This window comes from Excalfactoria chinensis, chromosome 1 (genome assembly GCF_039878825.1).
Source record: "Excalfactoria chinensis isolate bCotChi1 chromosome 1, bCotChi1.hap2, whole genome shotgun sequence".
In the NCBI taxonomy this organism is placed as follows: domain Eukaryota; kingdom Metazoa; phylum Chordata; class Aves; order Galliformes; family Phasianidae; genus Excalfactoria; species Excalfactoria chinensis.
This window is the reverse complement of record NC_092825.1, coordinates 46,006,069-46,029,344: the sequence shown is the minus strand read 5'-3', so window position 1 is coordinate 46,029,344 and position 23,276 is coordinate 46,006,069. Positions and strand designations below refer to the sequence as shown.

At 45.3% G+C, this 23,276-nt stretch overlaps 1 protein-coding gene across 4 annotated transcripts in view; it reads left to right on the top strand.

Annotated features, from left to right (window-relative positions):
• The first annotated feature begins 320 nt into the window (after positions 1-320).
• The window catches only part of GRIN2B (glutamate ionotropic receptor NMDA type subunit 2B), a 220,667-nt gene continuing 197,711 nt past the window's right edge, over positions 321-23,276 (top strand). The window contains exons 1-2 of one of the 4 annotated variants that reach the window (XM_072335356.1): positions 321-838; positions 1,643-2,117. The gene's annotated coding sequence lies outside the window, so the exon portion shown is untranslated. The other 3 variants (XM_072335347.1, XM_072335338.1, XM_072335367.1) reach the window with 3 other exon arrangements.

The following is a 23,276-nucleotide window of genomic DNA, read 5'->3' as shown; positions in this document are numbered from 1 at the left end:
TGTGCAAACGTACTTTGCTTTCTGTTCAGACTGAATTTGTGCTGCTTAGCTTCCAGGGGGCTCCGAGAATAGCAATTAAAGCACTGGGCTTAATTGTGGAGTATCCAATTTGGATATTAGCGTTATCTCGGCTCTCCTTTCTTCTCATTCAGATCCTATTCCTCTGCTTGCCTGCTGGCAGGGCGCCTGTTCCTTTCTTCTTATTATTACTATTTTATGGTTATTGTTAATATTTTATTTATTTATTTTTAGCATTCCTTTCTTTGCTCTCTTCCAACCACGCGGAGCGCTGCCCCCGGGGCTGCACCTCTGGAGCATCGAACCTCAACCCCGGCACCGCATCCCGCACCTCTGCTCCACGCCCGGGCTCTCCCTTCGCCCCCGCCCGGTGTCGGAGGCTGAGTCCTCCCCCGGACGGTGGGGAGGGGTTCATCTCTCGTTCCTTCTCTGTCTCTCCTCCTCCTTTCCCTCCTTTTCTGCTCTCCTGCTTAAGCTGTGATTATTTATTTATTTATTTATTTTTGTCCTATCCCCCCCCTCCCCACCATTTTCCATGTGTGTATTTTATTCTTAGTAATCATTAAGCCGTTTTATGAGTTTGCCTTCCTGCTTTCTTCACCTCCGGAGAAGCTTTTATATTGCAGAAGATTTTTTTTAAAATATATATTTCAGGGTGATGCTCTGCACGCTTCCCCCTCCCCGCCCCATATCTCCTACCCTATCTGTACCGGCAGAGAGGCAGAAGAAGTTGGGCATATCTGAGGCGGCTCAGCCTTGCAGGGAGAGAGGGGGGCAGTAGCTGCTCAGAGCAGCCCGGTGCTTGGAGAAGGATTTGCCGGTATGTATGTGGGTCTGTGTTTTATGACAGCTGGAAGTATGATGGGAGGGGAAAGGGGGGCATGGTCGGGGTGAAAGCTAACACAAAACACTTGCGAGTTCATTAAATAAATGCCTGCAGAGCTATAAACCTGTCCGTGTATGCTGGAGGTGGTAGGGTGGAGGTACGCCCCCAGCAACCCACTCCCCCTCCCCCCCAAAGGAAAAAAAAACACAACCCACCCAACCCCTAAAGAACCGATGGATGCATTCCCGAGGAGGGGGGGAGAGGCGGGCGATGCGTGTGTGTGTGTTGGGAAGGGGTGGGGGTGAGGGGCGTAGCGCGATCCGGCCACGTTGCAGGTGAAGCGGCCCCCCGTCACAGCGCGTGTGCCCATTGAGGCGGGCAGCGGGGCCGGCAGCACTGCAGAGGGGTGGGCACGGCCCTCCGGGGGCTGGGCCTGGGGGTGGGCGCGATGCTGTGCGTGCGTGGGGAGGGGGCCGCGCCGAGCGGGGGGCGCGTTCGCTCGCTGCGATTCACATCGCGCCCGCTTTCCCGTCTCGTATGCATGCCTATCCCGGGAATGGTGTAGTCAGCCCGTAGCTGAATTATTTATAGACTCGTGCCAGCTGTGTTTTTTTTTTAATTATTATTTTTTAATTTTATTTTAATTTTATTTTTTTTTTCTGATTCCACTTGTGTGCGCCGTTGGGAAATGCGTTTTGCTTCCCTTTCTTCTCAATGTGTGAATGTCTTTGTCGGGGAGCGGTTTTTACCCCCTTCAGACCCCTCTAATAGCGAATTGATGCTCATTTTTCCCTTCAGGAAGGGGACGCTTTGAGGATAATCATGCTTCACAGAAGAACAGCACCGACCTCCAGTTGCTTTCAACACAGCCTCCTCCACTAGGACTCCAGGAGCGAGAAAAAGAGAGAAAATAATCGTTCAGAATAATCACTAACAGGCGAAAGGAATGCTTACTCTGGAACCTGCATTTGACGATCCTCACAGCTCGCGCTGAATCTCCTCTGAAGTGATGCTCTCCAGCGTTTGAATTTGCACCGCTTCAAGGCGCAAGATTGCCACCAAGAATCCTCTGTTTGTTGTTTTTTTTGTGTTTGTTTTTACAACCAAATAGGATTTTTTTTTTTTTTATTTTTAACTTGTTCCCCAACTTTTGCCCCCCCCCGACCCTCATTCTTCTTATGTGGATATGCAAGCAAGAAGAGGAGCCTGGACATTCCCAACATGCTCTCTCCCTTGATCTGTCCGTCTAGAGGTTCTGCTTCTACAAACCAAGGTAGGGAATTTCCTGATGGTGCGTTCCTGGTGGCAGCCTGCTTTCTGCACGCAGCCGTGCTCAGGGAAGACCACTCGTGGTAGAACAAAAGGTTTGGGGTTGCTGCTTGCAGAACCAGATAGAGCTCAGAAAGGAGGCAATGTTCACCAGACATGTTGATTCCCCTTTGGCTCATCAGATAGGAGATACAGGGAAGGAGATACAGGGAAGGCGATAGGGATGCTCCCACTTACGTGCTGTGAATGGTGGGGGGAAAAGTCCCTTAGGAATTTGGTTTTTTTTGTAAGGGAGGAGGGGAGGGGGCTGTGTAGTGTGGGTGCAGATTATGGGAGAGAGAACGTGGCTTTGATAGAGGGGGAGATGACAGTTATTCCCATCCATCCATCTGTACGTTGGTTCTTTCTTTCCATCGGTCCAGCAGCTCCGTGTCATGCCGTGATGTGAAAATAGAGCTCTTAAGGAACAATGGTAGATAGAAATGTGCTTGTTATGAGATGGGTGCTGCATTACTCCAGACCCACTCTGGCCTCTCCATTGTGAGCGGCCCTATGCAGGGCTGGGGGCCGCCTCAGCACCGCGGCAGGAGCCCGCCCAGTGCTGGGCGAGTGCAGCTGCTCGCGTGGAGGTGGAGGGCTATTTTAAGTCCAAGCACGTCAGGAGCCTTTACCCGAATCTACAAGGCAACGTATTCGAGCTACCTCACATGTTTTAATCAATTCACCGCATTCCCCCCCCTCCCCACTGTGGGTAGCCCCCTCCTCAGCCTGCTTGCAAAATGGCTATTGTGAATCCAGCCACCGGTGCATCCCGAACATAGCATGCCATGTGAGCTTTTCCATAAGATGGTGGCAAGACAAAGGGAGCAGAGCGCCGGGGGGGTGCAGAGCATGCGGCTGCTGTGCCGCGCCCCGCTGAGAGCGCCGGGTGAGAGGTGCTGAGCGTGCTGGGTTTATTTTAAGCTCTTAACAGCACGCGTGGGGCTGCATGCCCTCATGACAGGTTAGAGAAGGGGTGATGGGGCTGAGTTCTCCCCCTCCCCCCACCTTTTATTCTCACCCTTAGCCCCGGTGTGGGTTCCCCACAGCCCTCCTTCTGCTTGGCACCCTACACCAGATCCGGAGGCCTTCAGTGGGCGGGGGAGGCTCACAGCTGCAGGAGGAGGAGGAGGAAGGAAGGGGCTGTATCCTGCAGCCCCCTGAAGCTTTGCTGCTATAGATGAGCTCAGGGGGCCCCCATTCCCATGGCACCAAGAGCATTCTTGCTCGCCTTGGTCCTTCCAGTGGCTTGTTTTTTCCTTTTGGAGGGGCTTTGCTGGGCAATTGTTAAAAATGAAAAGCAGTTCTGTGCGGAGGGGCTGACAGCCACCTTCCCTGCCATATTCTGACTGTGCTTCTATAAATATCCAAGGGTTCCCAGGGTTTATCAGTGCCTGGATCCTCCCTACCAGAGAGCTCCCTCCCTCTCCCTCCGCATGTGGGAGTAGAAAGTTTACCTGCATGGAGAGAGGAGAGTGCATGAGAGCCTTTCTCCTGCTTCTAGGAGGAATTTCTCAGGCCCTACATCTTGTGCCTGATGCTGGATCCTCCCAAGACCCCAGTACTGTCCACCGCATTTGGGTCTGATTTCCCCACGACAGCCTCTAAGAGCACAAACTGTGAGGGTGGATGGGATGCATCCCCATTCCTCAGTGAGCAGGGCCAGGGAGGAGGAGGGCAGATGCTGGGTATCCTCTGCTCCTCAGGGTGATTGGAGGGACAGGTGGCTGGGCTGGGCTGCAGGGTGCTGGGTGCCTGTCACTTTCTGATGCCAACCCTAATTGAAGGCACTGGGCCCCGGTAGGTCCCATATTGCCCCATACTACTTCCCAGATGTGATCTGGTCCAGATTTGGGTGGAGGTAGTGTTGGAGAGGGCTCTCATGGCACTGCTGCTCATGGGAGCAGGAAATGTGGACCCACCCCCATTTACCTCTTGGTCTCTCTTGCTGCTACTTTTGATTAGGATTTTTTCCTCATTTTCCCCTGCAAGCTTCAATATGGGCAAAAGGCGGCACCCTCTGCTGTTGCCTCAGGCTGCCAAGCATAGCCACCTCCAGGGGAGTGCAAGCATTGCATGGAGGTGGCTGTTTTGGTGTTGGGTGCACAGGAGGGGCTAGGTACACAGCACCTCAAGCTCTTAGGTTCTCAGTCTGCCCTGCTGTTCAATCCCTAGGGATGTGAGGTGACCTGGTGTGCCCCAGCAGCAGTTCTGAGGAGCGCAGCCATCATGTGTAGGTGTGAGGTGTTCTGTATGTGTGGGTATGGGCAATTTGCAAATGCTCGCCTACGTCCCTCCAAAGCAGCAGCAGTTCTTGCTGCCTCCACATCTCCTAGTCCTGGTGTGCACTAGCATGTCTCCCAGTACTGGGCATGGGTGTCAGGGGATTGGCAGAGGGTGGAATAGACACACAGCCTGGGGTGAGGAGACCCGCTTCAGCTTTCACTCAGCTCTGCCTTGGTGGGTCAAGGTGAATTTCAACAGGGAGATGGAAAGAAGCGTGGCCAGAGCTCCTGCTTTTCTTTCTGGGATGCTGGGCTATGGCCTGGCGATGCACACCAGCCCATCTCAGCATGCTTGGATCTTGGTGCCTCATGTGATCCCTTTGTCAGTGAAACTACAGCTGGGCAAAGGAAGGCATCAGGAGCAGTCTCTGCTGTCCTGCTCTGGGCAGTGTTTTTGGGATACCTGTATTGATGGTTGGGTTTTGCATTGTGTCTGCCTATGCAAGGGCGTGATGAATGTGGAAAATGCAGAGCAGGAATAAAAATCCTAGCTCTTCACCCTCATCTCCTCTTTGTTCTGTTTCATGCTCATTTTGGATTATTAGTTATCTCTGTTTAAAACTCTTATCAACCAACAAACCAGCATCCAGTGCCCAACCTCTAGCATACAGAGGGAGAAAGTTGAAATGTTCAGTTTCATATTTCACCTGCTGTTGGAGCTGAGGTGGGCCTGTTCCTCATGCTTAGTTTGGAAGAGGACAGGTAGATGCCAGCTCCAGTGCTGGAGCCTTTCTGCGTTAGCACATGGAGGTGTGTGTGCTTGGACTCCCATGCTGGACTCTTACTACCTGGCTACCAGAATTTGGTGCTTTAGCACTTGTTGTCTCTGCAGCAGCATGTGGGAGTTCTGGATTTGATTCCCAGTACTGTTCTCTCATAACCCCCAAGCTGGCAGAGGATGAGTGGATGAGAGAAGATGTATGGACAGCGCTGTTTGCCTCTGCAATGGGCTTCATTCCCTCCTGCTATCTTTTACTTCTTAAATTGCACAGAAGCTGCCTGTGAGGTGGTCCAAGGGCTGTTCCCTAGAGGTTCAACCTAGATGAACTTCAGGAATGCCAGAGCCCCACACTACCTGTACACCCTTTCTCAGCATGGTGTGGTGGGCAGCACATAAGTTATCTTGTAGCTAGGGAATATAGAATAGAATATCCCGAGTTGGAAGAGACTCATAAGGATCATTGAGGCTTACACCAAAAAGTGCCTTCGCATATTGACCTCAATTTATCATGAAGAATGGATCAGTTAATAGAAGAGATGACTCCGTGTATTGGATGATATACAGTGAGATGCTGGTAGCATCCTGTCTGCCTGGCACCTGGGCTCCAGCATTGCCTGATTCTCCTGTGACCTGCCTATGAGACGTATTTATACTTGAGATAGAAAAACAAGCAGTGGATGGGTAGTATTATCTGCTATTACCCTGACCTTTCTCCTACATACCCATCCACAAGATTCCATCATGAAAACAACTCTCTCAAGAAGTGGCTTCACTGCAGTCAGACAGACCTAGCTACTGCCCTGGGTAAGATTAAGCAGTTTGTAGATAGCAGTGCTGACGTATGTAGAAGGAGAACTAGAGGAAAATAAGAGACTTAAAGCTAAGCATGGTCTTCCTGCTATCATTACTTTCTTCCTTCCTCTTGTGTTCCTGCTTCAGCTAAGTGTGTCATTATGAGAACATAAAAGATAATTTCTCCAGCTACCAAGGGGGCTCCAGCATCCCTCTTGTGCATCTGCCATGCTCCTCTACTCATCAGAAGACAGGAGAGTAGGTTCTGGGCTGGTATAGATTGGCACTTACTCTGGAAAAATCAGGCACATGGTGCTAACTGGGAGTCAGGACCCAGATGGGCTAAATGCTCTGACTACATTTTTATTTCAGGGGAAAAAAAGCACCACCAAACCAACCCACCCATTACAGTTAAAGAGCTCATGGCTGCCATGAGGTGCAACCTGTTGGCTCCCTGCTAGAGCTGTGTGTTGGCATCTGAATGGCAGTGTGTGAAAGTTAACTACGTGTGTGTCTATGTGCCTTAGGTTACCTGCAGAGGAAAATGCATCCCTGTGGGCTTTGAACCCAAGGTGTGGCACTAGGCAGTGCTGTCATCAAGTCAATTCAAACCAGGACTAATTTTGATCTCTTGAGGCTATCCTGCTCTTTGTTTAGCATTTGGTTTTTGTAGAAGCAGGAGAGAGAGCGCTGGGCAGGAGAGACTGGCTTTGGTTTCACTAATTTATGCACTGAATGTGCTTAATGCGTGAGGAATAAAAATACTGCTTTCTCTGTACTCAGGGCTACTAAGACAGGAGAGAGGGGAAGGGAGTGTACTCTGAAACTCACAGCCAGCCAATGCTTCCTAGCACAGAGGGTGTTTGGAGATTGTGAGGTATGCTGGATAGATCTTTCCCCTTTCTAACACAATCAAAGACAATGTATTTTGGAGTGAGAAATAAACATGCATTAATTAAACTTCTGGACAAAAATAAAAAAATAAAAAAAAAATTATGAATGAGAGTGTAGGTGGCTTAAGGTGAAGGGATACGATGTTGAGACCTCTGCAGTGTTTGCTCCTTATTCTCTATCCTTATGCTCAAGGAAGGTTCAAAACTGTAAAGAGCGTCCGAATGTGGCTTAGGTGAAGTGCTGGGTTTCCAGTTGTGAATACTGAGGATGCTTCTCTATTCCCAGAGCACATACAGTGTCACTAATATCAGTGTGTATGTGTGATTGTGCTTAAACACCTATAGGGAAGAAACACTTTAAAGGGGGAAATGAGAATATGATCTTTGTGGTCTCTTGGTAGCATGTCCTTGTTGACTACCACCAAAACAGGCACGGGGTCCCATCAGTTTGACCTGAATAAACCATGAGCTAATGTTTTGTTGCTCCTACTCATCACTCACATGTTAGGCACACAGGACCTTGTGTCCAATTGATTCTCCATGTGATGAACTAAAGAGTTACCCAAAAGTGATAGAGGCAATCTAGTTGTGAGAGGGAAACAGTTCATGCGTAATGTACTCCTAGGCTGCATTTGAACCACCAATTAAAAAATGAATCACTCCAGTTACTGCCATCCTCCACTGAACCTTCTCTCCAGCCCATGCATGAGCTTTGTATGCAATCACTAGTACAAAATAGTGAAATAATGTCTAATATCTACTTAGAGATGTAGTTAAGCCTCACTTAAATAACTGTGTTCTGTATGGGGGCTGCGCTTTTGAGAGAGTGAAGGACTGGGGAGGACGTGGGGGAGTGAACAAAGGCAACGACTGCAGATCAGAGAAAAGAAGACAGGTAAAGAAAGGTTGGAAGAGCCTCAGGTCTGGAGAAAAAAAACAGCTGTGGGTGGATGCCTAACTGTCTGCAAACACATAAAAGGCCATTACAGAAAGAGGACAGGGGCCAATTATTCTCATTAGTCACTGAGGATAAATTGAGAAATAAATGAATTTAAGATGAAGCAGATAGAATAGAGATTAAACATCAAATTAAATGTTTACTGCAAGAATGGTTTAGGTGATAGCAGAAGATGCTGATAAATGTGGCAGGATGGCTCTGACTGAAGCTATTTAAAGCTGGATGTAGGTGCTGAAATATCAGGTTTGTATCTAATAAAGTCTGCCTCAGGTGAACCATAGATTGTAATATTTGTGTGCCTAATCAAGCAACTTTAGAAGAAAGTTAATGAGGTCAATCTGTTTAGAGTGCGGGAGACAGGGACCAACAGTCCAATCTGTGGAAATACTCCCCATGTGATAGAATCTGGCCCCATTGCTTTAAATCTTATTTGGTGCGTGTAGGAGTTCATATGATGGTGTTGAATGGTGTCATGGCTTGAGTTCCGCTTGGAATTTGTAACAGACAGAAACTCCCCAAAGAGGTCCAGCGATGTTTCAGCACTTGCAGTTACAACACTTGAATCCTGCAATAATACAGGCTCTTCTAGTCTGAGATTTGTGTCTCCTTCTGTAGGAAACTTCACCCATGTGAAAATACATACCTTACCAGTTCATTATATTCTGTTGTCTTGCAAAATGAGCCACAGTTTAAAGGTGCCTTGTCCTCATCACATTCACTGCTTCTGTAGAATCATTTGATAATTTGGAGATCTTAAGCATAGTGGTTTCTGAGAATCATCACTTCATTCAAGCTGTTCTCCACAGCTGTGTCTCCCTATGCTCTGAGTTGGAGAAACTAGAAACTACCTGTGTAGAGTTGGAGTTTGAATAGGAGGTTTTATTAATAGGTTCAGGGAGGGGTATCCTTAGTTTGAATCATTAGAGATTGTCCTGCACGTAGTTGAGAAGGCTGAAGGTGCCATTTTGAGACTGTGAATTTGGCCAGCACTGGAGAACTGTACTATATGACCTTAAGCCTATTCCAGTTCATCTCTTACTGTACATTACTGAGATACAACACCCATTATTTTATTTTATTTTATTTTATTTTATTTTATTTTATTTTATTTTATTTTATTTTATTTATTTATTTTTTTTTTTTTCCAGTCCATAAATTTGGCCTCTGGTGTTTCTGAGTAGAATCAAGAGTTTTCTGTACTGGTATCTAGGACAAGTTCAAACTCAGATGGAGGAAGTGACATGTTGAACTGTCTTTTTTATCATACACAGATTAAACATTTTATTTTTCACCTCTTTTCCTAATCTCTTTGGTAGGGTTGCCATGCACAGTTGAGGAGCTAGGACACACAACTCCTTCTTGTGGAGGTATTTATTCTTTCTTGTCAAGCATGGCCTCTGATAAATTTGGAGGATTTTGCAAATGGAAACAAATATGAAAATTAGAAATTTAGTATTTCTAAACAGACCAGAAGATGAGATGGTTTCTAGGAGCTAAATGAGACAGATAAGGTTTTGTGTCATGAACTTGCTGATAATTTACTAGCACACTGCTGTGTCCTACATCACAGCTGATTGCCTAATGAACAGCAAATTGTTTTCAGGCGATAGACGTAATAGCCTAATGATATCTGGAGGCAGCTGTGACTGTGTATTGCCTCCAGCTGTTGGCCACAAGCAGGGCACAGCGGATATGGGTAAGTAAGAGGTAAATCTCAAAATCTGCTGTTGTGGTCTCCCATGACAAAGGATTATGGTTTTTCTCTGTTGTGTGGGATCTCTTCTGTACAGCCATCTCCTGCTGGGAATAAGGTCCTGGAAACGGAGGGTGGAAGATCTTCTAGGAGCCTAAGGCTGGCTCTGGTTCTGAGGGCAATCCTGGATCTTCAGTGTCTGGGGTTCGATGCTTTTGAAGTCAGAGTGGTGAGAAGGGTGGCTCAGCGGATGTGTGGAGAGGAGTAGGTATGCTGGCAGCTGTTCTGGGAGGAGGGTGGAGAAAGGGTTGCTGCTTTAGATGTCTTTGTGCTGGATAATGTAGGATATTAATTAAATGTATGTGACTGGTTTGCTGGTGATTTTTCATTACTAATCTCTGATGATAAATGCATTTGAAGTGCATTGTGATAAAGGAAACGTACAAAAATGCAGTAGCTTGCAGCTACTTGCACTTAAGCATACACTTGCTTGGAAAGCACAGAGGAAGGATATGCACATCCCTGCACCCCTCTCTCTCCTCTGTATTTCTCTGGTGTCACTGTCTGCTGTAGTTAGTGGCCTGAGCATCTCAGGGGAGATTCCCTCATGTCAGACGTGTTTCAGCAGAGTCAGGCTGAAACATCAGAGCCTGACAATCCCCAAGGGAGAGGCTAATGAAAGCGACAAGATGACATAATCTGTTCTCTTTGCCTCTCCTCTCCAGAGCGTCACATTTTTGGTGCACCTTGAAATTTTCCTCAAATTTATTACTTAAGAAGTGAATATTAGATGAGGACCTGCTCTAAAACTAATGCCTCCTATTTTATGATGTTGGCCCACAGTGTCAGAGGCATTGTGAGATGCCAGCAGAGGTCTAACCTTCCTGAAATATCCCATTACGTTTTGTTGCAGCATGACAGATGGCAGCAGAGGGGCATTCTGACAAAATGGCGTCTGACATGGAAGCATGCATGAAGCAAAGATTTGTCGCTGAGTCACTCCAGGTGGAAAAAATAGCACCCATTGGCATTCATTGACACTTGCCAAATGCTTATAGACACCAAATAGCGGATGTTACATAGTGTGGTGGTGGGTGGTGCGTTTCAGCAGTGATGACAATGGGTCTCCTCCCCTAGTGCTGATTTTTATGAGTGTGTCATGCAGGCTCTCATGCCTTGCTGGTGAAAAAGCATAGCTAATAGTGGTTCCTGCATTGAAAAATACTGTTTTGTAGCTGAGAATTTGCTCTATCGAATAGTGTTACTGTGCTCTTTGTAACTAGCGTAGTTGCCATGAAAATAAACAGGAGGTGTTACTTTTGGAGTGACCCACATATATAATTAAAATTACAAAGATAGAGTCCTGAAACTGGGAAAGTTGAAGTATAAAAGCAGCTTGGATGTGATCTGAAGTACCACATATTCAAGTGTGCTTGGAGGAAGATTTTAAATCTCAATATGGAAGCAGCTAAGTGGTAAATACTACAAAAGCATAAACACGATCTTAGAAAAGACATTATGATCATTTCATTATGTGATGGGGGGCCCATGTGCTAAACAGGAGGAGATAAAAGCTAAGTAGCTTAGAAAAATAGGATAGCTGTGGGATGGTTGCTTTGAAAGACGTAGTGACTCTCACAGAAGGCTCTCTCTGAATCTTTGGCTTGGAAGTTTTGTGAACTTTCAAAACAGGGATTCAGAGAGAACTTGTTAAGACTCGTGCTTCATCCCCTTTTAATTTGAATGATTTCAATGGAAAGTAATGGGGCTAAAAGTCTCTTTGAATCACAGAGTCTGTAGAACTTAGCAGGAGCCAAATGCCTGTGTCTCAGTGCTCTCTGAAGCAGGAGCTGTGTGCCCACAGCAGGCATCTGACTTGAGCAACTCTGTTCAATGCATTGATGTTTTTTCTTTCTTTCTCTCTCTCTCTCTCTCTCTCTCTCTCTCTCTCTCTATATATATATATATATATATGTATATATTGGAGAGAGGAATAACTTTCAGAAACTAGGAGGGACACAATAGGAGGTCATTGTTGGTTAGCAGCATACATCACAGTTCTCCATTAGGACGTTAAGTTGAAGTCGTGTTCTGGCTGTTCCTTGATTGCTGCTTGTCAGAAAGAGTCCTGATTTCAGCTTATGATGTCAGAGGTGGTGATTAAGGTTTTTGACAGGAGAGATTTGTAATGGAGCAAATTTACCAGGAAATGGATTGATTGCCCCACCAAAATAAATACCAATTTCATAGATCTGTGTTGAAATTAACTTGATCTGTAAGCAGAAAAGTAACTAGGTTTTCAATGACGCATTCCTGTTCTGCATACCTTGGAGTGGGGACTTGTTCTAGTCAGCATGAGGGCCTGGGCTCCTGGGTCCTCTGCAGTAATGCTTTCTCAGTTGGAGCTTTTCCAGTTGGAGCTGTTCTACTTTATATAAATGCCTATTCATTGTGCTGGAGAGGGAGTGCTCTAACGACTGGGCTGTGGAGGTATTCTGTTTCTTTGGCCTGGTATAAAGTAATTACTTTATATAAAGGAAAATGACTTCAGCATGAAAGAAATGGAGAAGCAGTTTCCATAGCCCAGAGGCTGTGGAGTCCTCTGAGATACGGGAGACCCAGGAGCTAATTATTCCTCCAAACTACCAGTAAAGGTTTCTTCTTGTTCTGCTTTGGATACGTTTGTATTTCCCAGTGACAATAAGATGTTTCTTTGTACATCTAGCTTCAGTGCTAAGTCTAGGTGGGAAAAAATGTGATAGGAGGAGGTGAATTCCTAAGGGACCTGATCCTCAAGCAATTGCTCTTAAACAAAGGATGAGGGATGAGAACTACAGAGACTCTGTGACAGGAAACTGGAGTTATTGAAGAATTTTCTGTGATGTGCAGGCAGCTCTTTAGAGTTGTCTCTAGATCTTTAAAATCACTTGGGATTTTCATTCCTGCAGTTTGTATCCCTTGGTGTATCCCCTCTTGTCGTTCATGATACACTGGCTCTTATAAGCTTGGTGAGATGTTTGACTTTTATATGGAGAGGGAGAGCATTTGCAAAAGCTAACACTAGTTGTGGGGGACTTGTTTCCAGAGGATTTCCACTGAGTCAGTGGAGAAAGAGGGAGTTCCTTTCAAGAGCAGAGGCCCAGTGGATGTGCTCCGAGTTCCCCCTTGGAGAAGCTAATCTCTCTTGATGACAAAGGCAACCTATATAGATGAGCTTCCTAAAGTCCTGTAAGTCAATGGTTCGTCCTGTGTATGTGTGTACATGCTAAGGGTGTTGTAGATGGGGACTGGAAGAGGCTGGAACTGTACTGTCCTTTCATCACTCAGTTTGGAACAGTCAGGAGCTAGGAGGAATGCAGTCTGCTGATCCTGGGTTGTCTGCTGTTTATTTTTTTCACTGTAGGAAAAACGGCTACTTGATAGTCCATCTCTTTTTGAACACAAAGGTCTGGAGGTTCCCAATTCTCATTCTGGTGTAAATGGTTCCCAAATGTGATTTGAATTTGCAAGAAACAGGGATGCACATGTAGCTGATTCAGTCCACATGGCCCATATGTCATCTCTGGACTCAGTCCTTGATTTCAAGCTTTAGAGTAGCAAGTTGACAGAAGAGCTTCCTTAACATGACCAGGTATTGTAGGGCTGGTTCTTGGCACTCACCAGAGAACTGTCTCTCAGGATGCTGAAGGTTAAGGAGGGATGGCCAGGGCTTATTTTATCTACAGCCAATGCTTCCCAGGACAGAATTGGTATAAGAACAACATTTAATCATGCATCTTTGTACATGCCTGTCTGCGTAAATTTAGAGGCAGTGCCCACTTCAACCAAGGCAGATGTTTAATAAGAAATATTGCTTGCATGATGAAGCATAAAAATGGAACAAAACAGAAAATTAGAGCTAAAGTTTACCCCAGCTGTCTAACTGGGACTTTTCAAGTGCACAGGGTAATAAAGATATCCATGCATCTTCTCTGAATTAATTGTGTTCTGTAGTAGTGTAGTTCGTCAACTGTGGCAGAACAAATTGTGATGTGTACCTACACAAGTGTTTAGCTGCAGATCAGAAACAGGACTTGGTGTCCTTTTGAAGTTGGACAGAATCCTAGCATTGGTTCTGCTGAGGACTGGGACAGTTTTGGATGTCTCTGTGGTACTAGATGTAATTGCTTGATTTTATTTTTAATCAGCTTCATTTCAAAATATTATTGTTTATAAGCTTGTTCTGAGTTTTTCATCCGAGGAGCATCTTAGCTATGGAGGTACTGTCTAGGTTGTTGTTTTGATGTCTGTAATGAATGCTGTGTAAATTCTTCACGTTTGCTACATACAGTGGCTGCTACTTTTTGTCATTGCAGTTGATCATTTCCTTTTTTTTTTTTTTTTTTTTTTTTTTTTTTTTTTTTTTTAAGCATTAAATGACATGGTATTTAGCAATACCAACAGATCATCAGCATTTCTTTTGCTGCATAAATTTTCAGGTGTTTTCAGGACACCCTAATGTATTGCTTTTCCTGCAGTATAAAACAGCAGTAAGTATAGAATCTGGTTGAGATTCAGTGTGAGGATAAGATTAAGTTGTGTCGTTTCCTTCCCCAAATCCTCATGGACTATGTCTGGAGGAGAAAAATCAATTACTCTCTGGTAAGAACTTCATAAAATGGCTGCATTTGGCATCTCTGTTTTTTCCTTTTGAATAGAAATTGAGACTTTTAAAGCAACTTAATGGTATTTTCTTATAATCTGAATGAATTTGGAAGAAAAATATGAGAGAGTGTTTTAAAAGTTGCAAGAAAAAGCTTGCTGGAAAATCAATAGAACTTGATTTTACCATATCTAGAAGGGGAGAAAAAAGAAAGAGTTAAAGACCTGAATTTCGCTTAAAACTAATTTTCTTTCTTGTAGGATGTATGAGTATTCAACAAATTTACAGAAAATGGCAGAAGGTGTTTGGTCCAATGCTCCTACTGGATAACTTACACATTCTTTAGGTGGTGCTTGGGGTTTAGAGAGGTTCATATACAAAAGACTCAAACCGTGGCATTACTGAAATGACACATTTATTACACCAGCTGAAGACATGTTTAACTTGGATAAAAGTGTCTACAGATAGTCCACCCAGTGAAAGGATGGCATAGCAGTGCAGAGAAGGCAAATTTCATTTAGAAGCAGCAGTTTAAGCTGTGCCTCTTAACCTAGTTGGAAATGAGGCATTATATGTACATTCATATCAGTAAACAGAAAAAACATACTGGGGAATAGCTGTGCAACCTCAAGCACTACTTGCAGCACACTGAGCGTATGGAGTTCTTTGGTGCAAAACCAGAGGGCTTAGAGAAGTTGTGACAGAGTTTTTTCATTGCTTGCTAGAGCAGGATGGTAAGAGATGTACTAAGATTTTTCTTGGCCATAGTCAGCTATCAATTGACTGAAGCCAAGCTGACCTTCTCCATCCTGACTGAGCTGGTCTAGTATATGCTGATCAGCATTTGGCAAAAAGTGCCTATCCTTGGTCTGTGCCAGTAGACAATCAGGTGCATTGGCTGGAGTTTCTTTCTTCTAGATGTATGCAAAGGCCTAGTCTCCCTTTTGGGCTAAAAGTATCCCCAGTTCTATGAGATAATCTCCTGCGAAGAGGACCCACTGTCTTCACCTGAATATAAAGTGTAGAGTTGAGGGAGATGTGTGTGTGCATGTGTGCCATCTTGCACTTTCTAAACATTGAAGGAATGTTGTTCCTTCTCCTTCTACCTTTGTACCTTTGTCCTGTCCACTTCATTTTCCCTCTTCTGAAATGGATTCTGTTATTTGTAGCTAAGATCTTTGTGGTAATGCTAAATGCTGTCATAAATCTAACCAATTCACACTCTGTGCAGCTTTTCAAGTGATTTGAGTTGTGCTGAGTCTCTTTCCTCACTCCTTTCTCTTGGCAGATAAGACTGAGAAATTAAGCAAAAGACCTTCTCCTGCTGCAGCTCAGGAAGAAGTGGGCAGACATGGGTCATGAGAAGTGGTGGTGGCAGATTTATGCACCTCCTTGGGCTTTTACTAGCAGTAAATTGCACTCTGATCCTGGGAAAGCCTGGACCATGAGGGACTGAGAGAGCTGGGTTATAAATTTCCCTGCACTACCAGTATGTGTTCACAGGAGAGGGTGGGAGGTAGAGTTCTCAGTGCTTTATTTCCCCCGGTTTTGTGAGCTGGGAGAGGCTGGTGCTACAGCCTCAAAGTGAATAGAGGTCTCCCTGCACCAAGGGGCAGCAGCAAGGATCATCCTTCTTCCCCCCCCCCCCCCCCCCCACACACACACACACACCTCATTTATAAACAGCTGAGCTGCAGCTGCCTTGTGGCCAGAGGAAGCAGGGATGTGCTGAGTACTATCTCCCCTACTGCACTGAACAGCTGCGGGGGCAATGTGTCAGTGCTGCCTGGGGTGAGGTCTCCATCCACCCCTGACCCTGAATTACTCCACCTTCTCCTTACTCCTCTGTCATCTTTTCCCCCTCCTTCAGGCTGGACAAACTGAGTTTGGTGGCATTACTGCTTGCTTGAGGTCAGAACAGCCCTGTAGTGCCTGGTACTAGTGCCAGTGCAAGTTGCCTTTTTCTACCTCATGCCCTTGAACTAGTTTTTGTTGTTGGATACTCTGGTGTTGGGAGAGGGGAGAGGAAAGAGTTCTAGAAATTTTAGAGGGGCAAAGTTTGGAGAAGAAGGAAAGCTTTTCTCTTCTGAATTCTAGAAAGTTTCCTTCGGCTCCTGTATTGGAAGAAGCTGCCTAGAGGGGCTGTCAAGTCTCTAGAGGTATTCAAATCTTACCTGGATGCTTTCCTGTATAATCTACTGTAGGGAACCTACTTTAGCAGGTGGAATGGACTGTGCGATTTCCAGAGGTCCCTTCCAACGCCTATAATTCTGTGATTCTGTCACTGCCCTGTTCTCAGGCAGCATCTGGGGTGATGTATGCAAATATGATGTCTTTGGAGATGCCTTCAACCCTTTGGGATGAAGGAGAAAGGGGATCCTCAAGAACACCATTTAGGAAACGAAGATGCTGTGCTGCTTTGAGGGTGTATACTGTGGCAGGCAGTGTTTCTCCCTGGCAGTGGCACATTTGGGTGATGCTTAACCCATGGGCTGTTCAGTGCTCCACTCAGGGCTCTGTATGGCTCTGCAGGAGTCACTGCTTTTTCTGTGAGCAGTGGGACCTGGTGCAAAGCCCTAACATGGCAGCTCCCAAAAGCCCAAATGCAGCATCTGAAAACCCTCTGGCAGTTTTCATTGAAGGGCTGAAGAGTGGTGTGTGAGAAACCCATAATGCCTTGTGAATTTAGGGATGTGTCTTAACTCTGATGACAAACTCTGTGACTTTCCTTTGTGAGAGCATTTTCATTGGAAATCAAAGAGATTTGAGAGATATAGCTGGCTAAGCAGTCATACCTTGGAATAGGATTTGGGGATTAGCAGAGTGGATAATAAATTGAGTAGTAGGAGTTAAAATCAGACTGCACTCGTAAAGAAAGCAGAGAAGAAAGGTACACCCCTGGAAAGCAGTAATGCCAGAAATGACGACAGGGTTACACTGGTGAGCAGATGAGATATGGGCTCATAATACAATGCGGCAGCAGAGCAGTGGATGTGGTTTCTGGGCTGCACAAACAGAACTGTTACATCTTGGAGCAAAGAAATATTTTCTGCATGTTTCTAGTCATATTTTCTTCATGTGCCTGGTTTGAGTGTACCTCGGCTATTGAGTTCATTTCTGGAGAACTCAGTGCCCCAAAGATGGCAGCAAATTAGAACAAATTCAGTGGAGCAACAAAAATGATTAAGATGCTGGAGGGATTGATCTAAGAGAGGAGATTAAAGTAACTAATTACATTTAGCTTGGCCAGATGACAATTAAAAGGGTGATGTGATGACTGCTGTAAAGTGTGTGCTTAAGAATGTAAACACTGAAGGGAGGGAGAACGTGAAGTATTGCGGAGCGCTGCTGGTTCGATGCCCGGGTTGCACGGTGAGGAGGATGAGCAGGACCGGAGGAGAAGGAGCTGTAATGAAACGATAGGAGAGCGATCGCCAGGAGTGCTGAACGGACAGCGCCTCCGCTCCGCAGGGAGCGATGCGTTCTCTGAACAAAAGCAGCCCTGGGAGCTTTGGTAGGAGAAACATCCCAAATCTGTCAGGAGAGGTGGGGAGGGATGCGGTGTTCCCACAGCAATCCTCACATCTGATTTGCAGGATGTGGGGAAAAACTGCTGGTATGTTCTTTTGACTGTGATCACGCAGTGCTGCATCCGCATCAGGGTGTGGTTGCTGTAATAAAAGCATGAACAGCTTTTAGGGGCTGGAGGGGTGAAAGCAAAGGGGTAAGGGTGAATGCTACCAGACACGTGTAAAACAGGCAAAGAGAGACGGTTGTATTCCAGCTAGGGGTATGACAACTGTGGGTGAAAACCTGGCTGTCAGCAATCTGTAAAGGACTGTTATAAAAAGAGTTTGGGCCAATTATACTCTTTAGCTACCAAGGATCTGGAAGGAAGTGGACCCTTAGCTGAGAGAATTCACATCTGTATGATGGAGAACACAAAGTGTTGGGTGGAAGGATGCTACAAGGGTGTGTGGGAATTGCATGACTGTAGACATCAGGGTGACATTAGACACCTGCTTACCAGGGGATGACACTGGCATGGGGAAGTCAATCTCATTTTAGCAAGGGGGGTGGGGTTGGAGGGGCAAAACAGCTGCTGTGATACAGAGAGCTCATCTAATTTCTGTGATTTCAGAGTATTTAAAGGGCTTTTGGGCTTGTAATCAAGCCAGTGATGTGGTGGTTTTGCTTTGCAGGTTATTTGTTTAGGACTTGTTGGCTAATGCTTGTGCTTAATTGTATTTTCTTTTTTTGGTGATCTATTTCAATCTATTTCAATGTTTCTTTATGCAATGGAGGGAAATACAAACTTATTAAAAAAAAATCAACCAAACATATTAAAAATAAAGAGCTAGTTCTAGCAGAACATGGATTAGCTGTTCTTGTTCTTTTTTATTATTATTTTTTTTGTCCTTTTGTTGTAGATGTTTTTTTTGATGAATGAATTACCTTAATTAGGTGTTATTTGTTTCTAGTCCTTGCGCAGTATTATATCTTCTCATTTTGACAAGCCCAGGAAAATATCAAGAAGCAAGTGCTATTCTCACTGTTTCTTATCAAATTGTATCCAAGACATCCTGCACGTTTTCTCAGAGATGGTCCATTTTCAGACACAAGGAGGATATCGCACACCTGGAAACAATTTCATGAACTGCTTTTAAGAGTGAGCAGTATGGCATCTCTGAGGGGAAAGAAGTGAGGATGAGAAGAAGAGCTGTGCATCTGCACAGTCTCTCAGCTGGTGGTTCCAGTTTCTCTGGGTAAAGAGCTCTGTAAGCCTGATGTGAAGAGCGTCATGAATTTATTCTTTTGTGATTCCCAAGTAGAGGGCTATTTGTAAAATAAGTGTTTCAGCTTAGCTCCATGTGTGGCAGCAACTGTGTCCCAGTGACACCGCTAGTTCCTGGGCAATTTTAAGGAGTTCAAAGAGTCATGGAGTCTTGGGATCAAGGAAACAGATTTTTCTTGTAAAGTCAGAAGAACATCTTTTTAAGGCAGAAACTGAAATGCTGCAAGCAGGTGGGGTCGTGCTGTCTTACAGAGAAGACTAAGCTCGTGGTGTGGATAGGAGACAGGTCAGAGTGATCCCATATTTGACTTCTCCCTGGATTATTCGTGGCTCTTACTCAGTTAATAAACAACTATGATCATTAAATGCATTTCTTTGTTTTAAGCTAATGTCCCAGCAGTTGCTTCCTAAGGTATCCTAGTGCCCTGGCAGTTTTGTGCAAACCGACTGTTGCTGCTGGCTGTAGACAACCTGTTGGACCATTCAGTGGTGTGACTGCAATGCAGGCACCTCTCCTCATGCCCCTTCAGCTGCAGGCAGCAGCTGTCAGTGAGTAGTGCAAGCTGGGGGTGGCTGTGCCTACAGCCATGGCACGAGGGTTTGTCAATGCCCAGTGCGTGTTCATCTGTGGGTTGCAGCGATGGGTATGTGCACACCACGACTGTGTTCTTCAGTTGCTCTTTCTTTTGTGTTGGAGAGGTCTGTGGGACTTTGGAGCTGATGATGCCATAAGTAAGTACCTTTTACTTGGTCTTGACTTTCAGGACTCTACCCTTGACATTCTTCACTGATTTTGCACTTAGTAAAAGAAATAAAGGAAGAACAAAAAAGCACTTCACAAAGCATATTCTGATGAAATCAGCTCCTTGAACAGCTGTGACAGGGATAGAAGTAGCAACCAGAAATACAGGCAGGGAACTATGATGAGGGAATTGTACTGGTGAATACTACTCTGTGATGAGTCCCTGGTTCTGCAGGCTCTAAGACTGGGGAAATTACCACCAGTGTTGTTACTTCCAAAATCCCCATCCCAGGCTCCTCAGACTCAGCAGCCAGTGTTAGATCTGCAGATGTCCTTCGTGACGTGGGATTTTGGATACTGTCACATTTCATTGTCCTTTGTGAAACAAGTGTACAAGACACTGTTTTCCATGCATTTTTGTAATGACTTCTTATGTTTTTTGACTACATACTGGTATGTCTATCATGTTTTGGAAGGAAGCTGCTTGGTTTACGCAGTTCGTGACTTATCAGTGCCAATGCTATGTTCTGTCCTTGTAGGGTCTTTACAAAGTACTACACCTGTGTTGCTGGTGTGTTGGGTGATGATGGGGAATGTGATCTGGGTATCTGTATGTGTAATCTACTTTGTAAAGCTTAAAATGTTACATTATATTTAAAAATAGTGAAAACTTCATTCTAGATATGAGTCTGTATAGGATAGCAGAGCTGCTGCCAATGCAGCCACTGTGGAGGCTGTATGAGCAGGAGCTACAGTGGGTGTGCAAATGTACATACGTCTATGCCCCTGCTAGCAGATGGCTGTCCCCTTGCTGTGCTGCACTATGTGCTAATGAGGCTTACTGCCCCAAATGCTCCCTACCTGCATGCACTCCACCAGTGCTGCTGTGCTAGCATGTGCTGGCATTAGGTGGCCCAAATGTAGGACGTTCTGACCTGCTTCCTGCCTGACAGACAGCAGCAGCTGATTGCTGGAGGCAACCATTAATTTACTCCAGATTGGCTTCAGGGATTACACGTGGAGAAGTGCAGGCCATTAGAGCTGCAGCATCGGTGTGACCATGCTGCTGTGGGACTTTACAGTGCTAGAGAAGCATGAACTGCATTATATGAGAATCTCTGAACAGCATCTTGTCATTGCTGAACAACGCACTCATTACACCCACCTTCCATGTGTCTCTAAGCTTGCAGCGGAACCGAAGAACATAAACTGTATCATTTCTGTACCCTCTTTCTGCTCCTTTTTAATATCCATCAGCAAATTTTTATTCCTGCGTGGTGCTGCAGGCTGGGAAGGCTGATGGCAGCCAAGGTGAATCACTCACCACATGTTGATGTATTTGCTTTACCTGTTGCTCTGTAGAAGCCTGCAATCCCACTGCTGAGGCTTTAACGGCTCCATGCCAATCAGATTAAATATTTAGTAGCAATAGGTTCTGGGCATCACATTCCTGACAGTGTGTTTTCATGCATCATTTGCTGTAAACGTTGGGAGATTTTTAGCTACAGCTTGCAAAGCAACTGCCTCTCTGCTATCTCTCTTGTCTTTATCTCCTATTTTCAGTGTCCCTCTGACTTTTCACCTTTACTCATAGCTCTGCTTTTTCTGCCCTGCTGTCTCCTCCCCCTTGGCTTTCCTCTTTGATATCCTTTAATATCCCTGAATACCACATCCAAATGGCTCTTAAACACATCCAGGGATGGCGATTCAACCCTCTCCCTGGGATGGTAGAAGAGGCAATGGACTCAGTCATCCAGTGATGGTCATCCATCCCCATGGGATTGCCTTGTTTCACTAGCTGTGGGCTTGCAGCAGATGTCTGTGACAGCTATGATGATGCAACTGGCAGATATTCCTGGTAGATCAGGACTATCAAGAACAGAAATCCAATCAAGTTGTGTGGGGGAAGAAAAAAAACAAAATAACTCTAGTTGGATTTTCTATATGTGATTGTATTTTCCATACTGGCACAGTGCTGAGTTCAGGAGCTCAGAAAGCAATACAGAAGATGCAAGGACTGTCTGCTGATTCCTATAGTATGTTGGACAGCTAAAGGTTTCATGTGGACAAAATGCAGTTGCCTGGCAGCCGCCTGAATTTGCAGGCATGGTGCCTAAGGTGGTGGTCCTTTAGAGGACCTGTTTGAAACCAGGATGAACACCAGTGCTAGCAGTGGTTCTGAGCTGATACTGGGATGGAGAGCATAGTCTCCATGGGCTAGTGATCTCCATAGGCTTGTGCTCTGCATATCTTATGTTGCAGAGTCCTCTTGAGAGCTTGCTCTCTTACTTTCATTCATTGCTTGAAGTGTTTTAAGGCTATTCATATGGTTTGATTCATTATCCTATTTCCTTTGGTAGTATATGCATCTTTTTTCTTTTCTAGTTACAAAACATTCTCCCTGCCTGAATGTGTCTTTGTAGCCCCAGGGTTGCTGGTGCACCCAGCAGCCTGGTAAAGGAGGCCTGTGATTCTCACTGCCTGTATGACTGTTGTTCCACACCCCTGCTTCCTCACCCCTGGTATCCAGTGCTGACTGCTCCAGAGGCGCTGCATAGCCAGTCCAGGAGATTTCTATCAGTGCTAGTGACAAATTTTCCACAAGGGTTTCTCTTCCTATTTGTAACAAATTTCCAGCCATCTGTGGAAGCATCATCCTCTTCACGTTTCTTTTGGCATGGGATGGATGTTCATACAAACATTGCTGTTTCTCCAGATTACCCTTTAGGTAGAAGGAAGAGGAGCATGGGCCCATCAGGTCAGAGTGGCTATAGAAAGATTTGTCTTTATTGCTCTGCTGTAATAGTCAATAAACCTTACAGGCTGGAATGGGGTATGGCAGGCCTGATGATCTGAAGCAGATACTGGGGTGACTGGAAAGCTGCTTCAGCAAAAGAAGAGTGAAAGACACCTGCACATTCGGTAAAGTGCAACTACTATGGGCAAACCAGCCTGCTTCATTTCTTGTTTTCTTTCTTTCTTTTTTTTTTTTTTTTTTTTTTTTTTTTTTCCCCTTATTGCTCTGGACCTTTCCATTCCTGTGCATCTGGTGGCTTATTTCCCTGCAGATGTTATCTTGGCAGTAACTCAGGCCTGAGCACCTCCCTTGGGGAGCCTGTGCACTGCCTGAGTGCTTTTCTTTCCTTAATGGCAGACCACCTGATTTTTTTTAATATGTATACATACTTTTAGCCCATTGCTTTTCTTAAATAAATAATATTTTTTGCAGTGGAGGAAGCTTTAAGGTAGGTAGATTTGGAGAGGGCAGTCCCTTAGCCACATGTCAGACCAGCCTGGGTAAGTGGATTGACTGGAGGGGTTGCACAGCTAACCACCAGCTCAACTCAGCTCCAGGGCCAGGAGATCAGCCATGGTCTGATGCATTCTGTGATGTAGGAGAGGAGTGAATGTGCACGTTGCTTTTAGTCTTGTTGAAGTATTTCCAGCCTCTGGATGGGGTGGTAACAGGACTGTGCTAGGTGTGGGAGAGGATATAAGATCCCAGGAGGTTTGTAGGCTCAGAAGATAAGTACAAAACAGTGGAAAGGGATGTGAGAGCATTTCAGGGAAGCACAGCCAGGTGATAATGCATATCAGCTTATT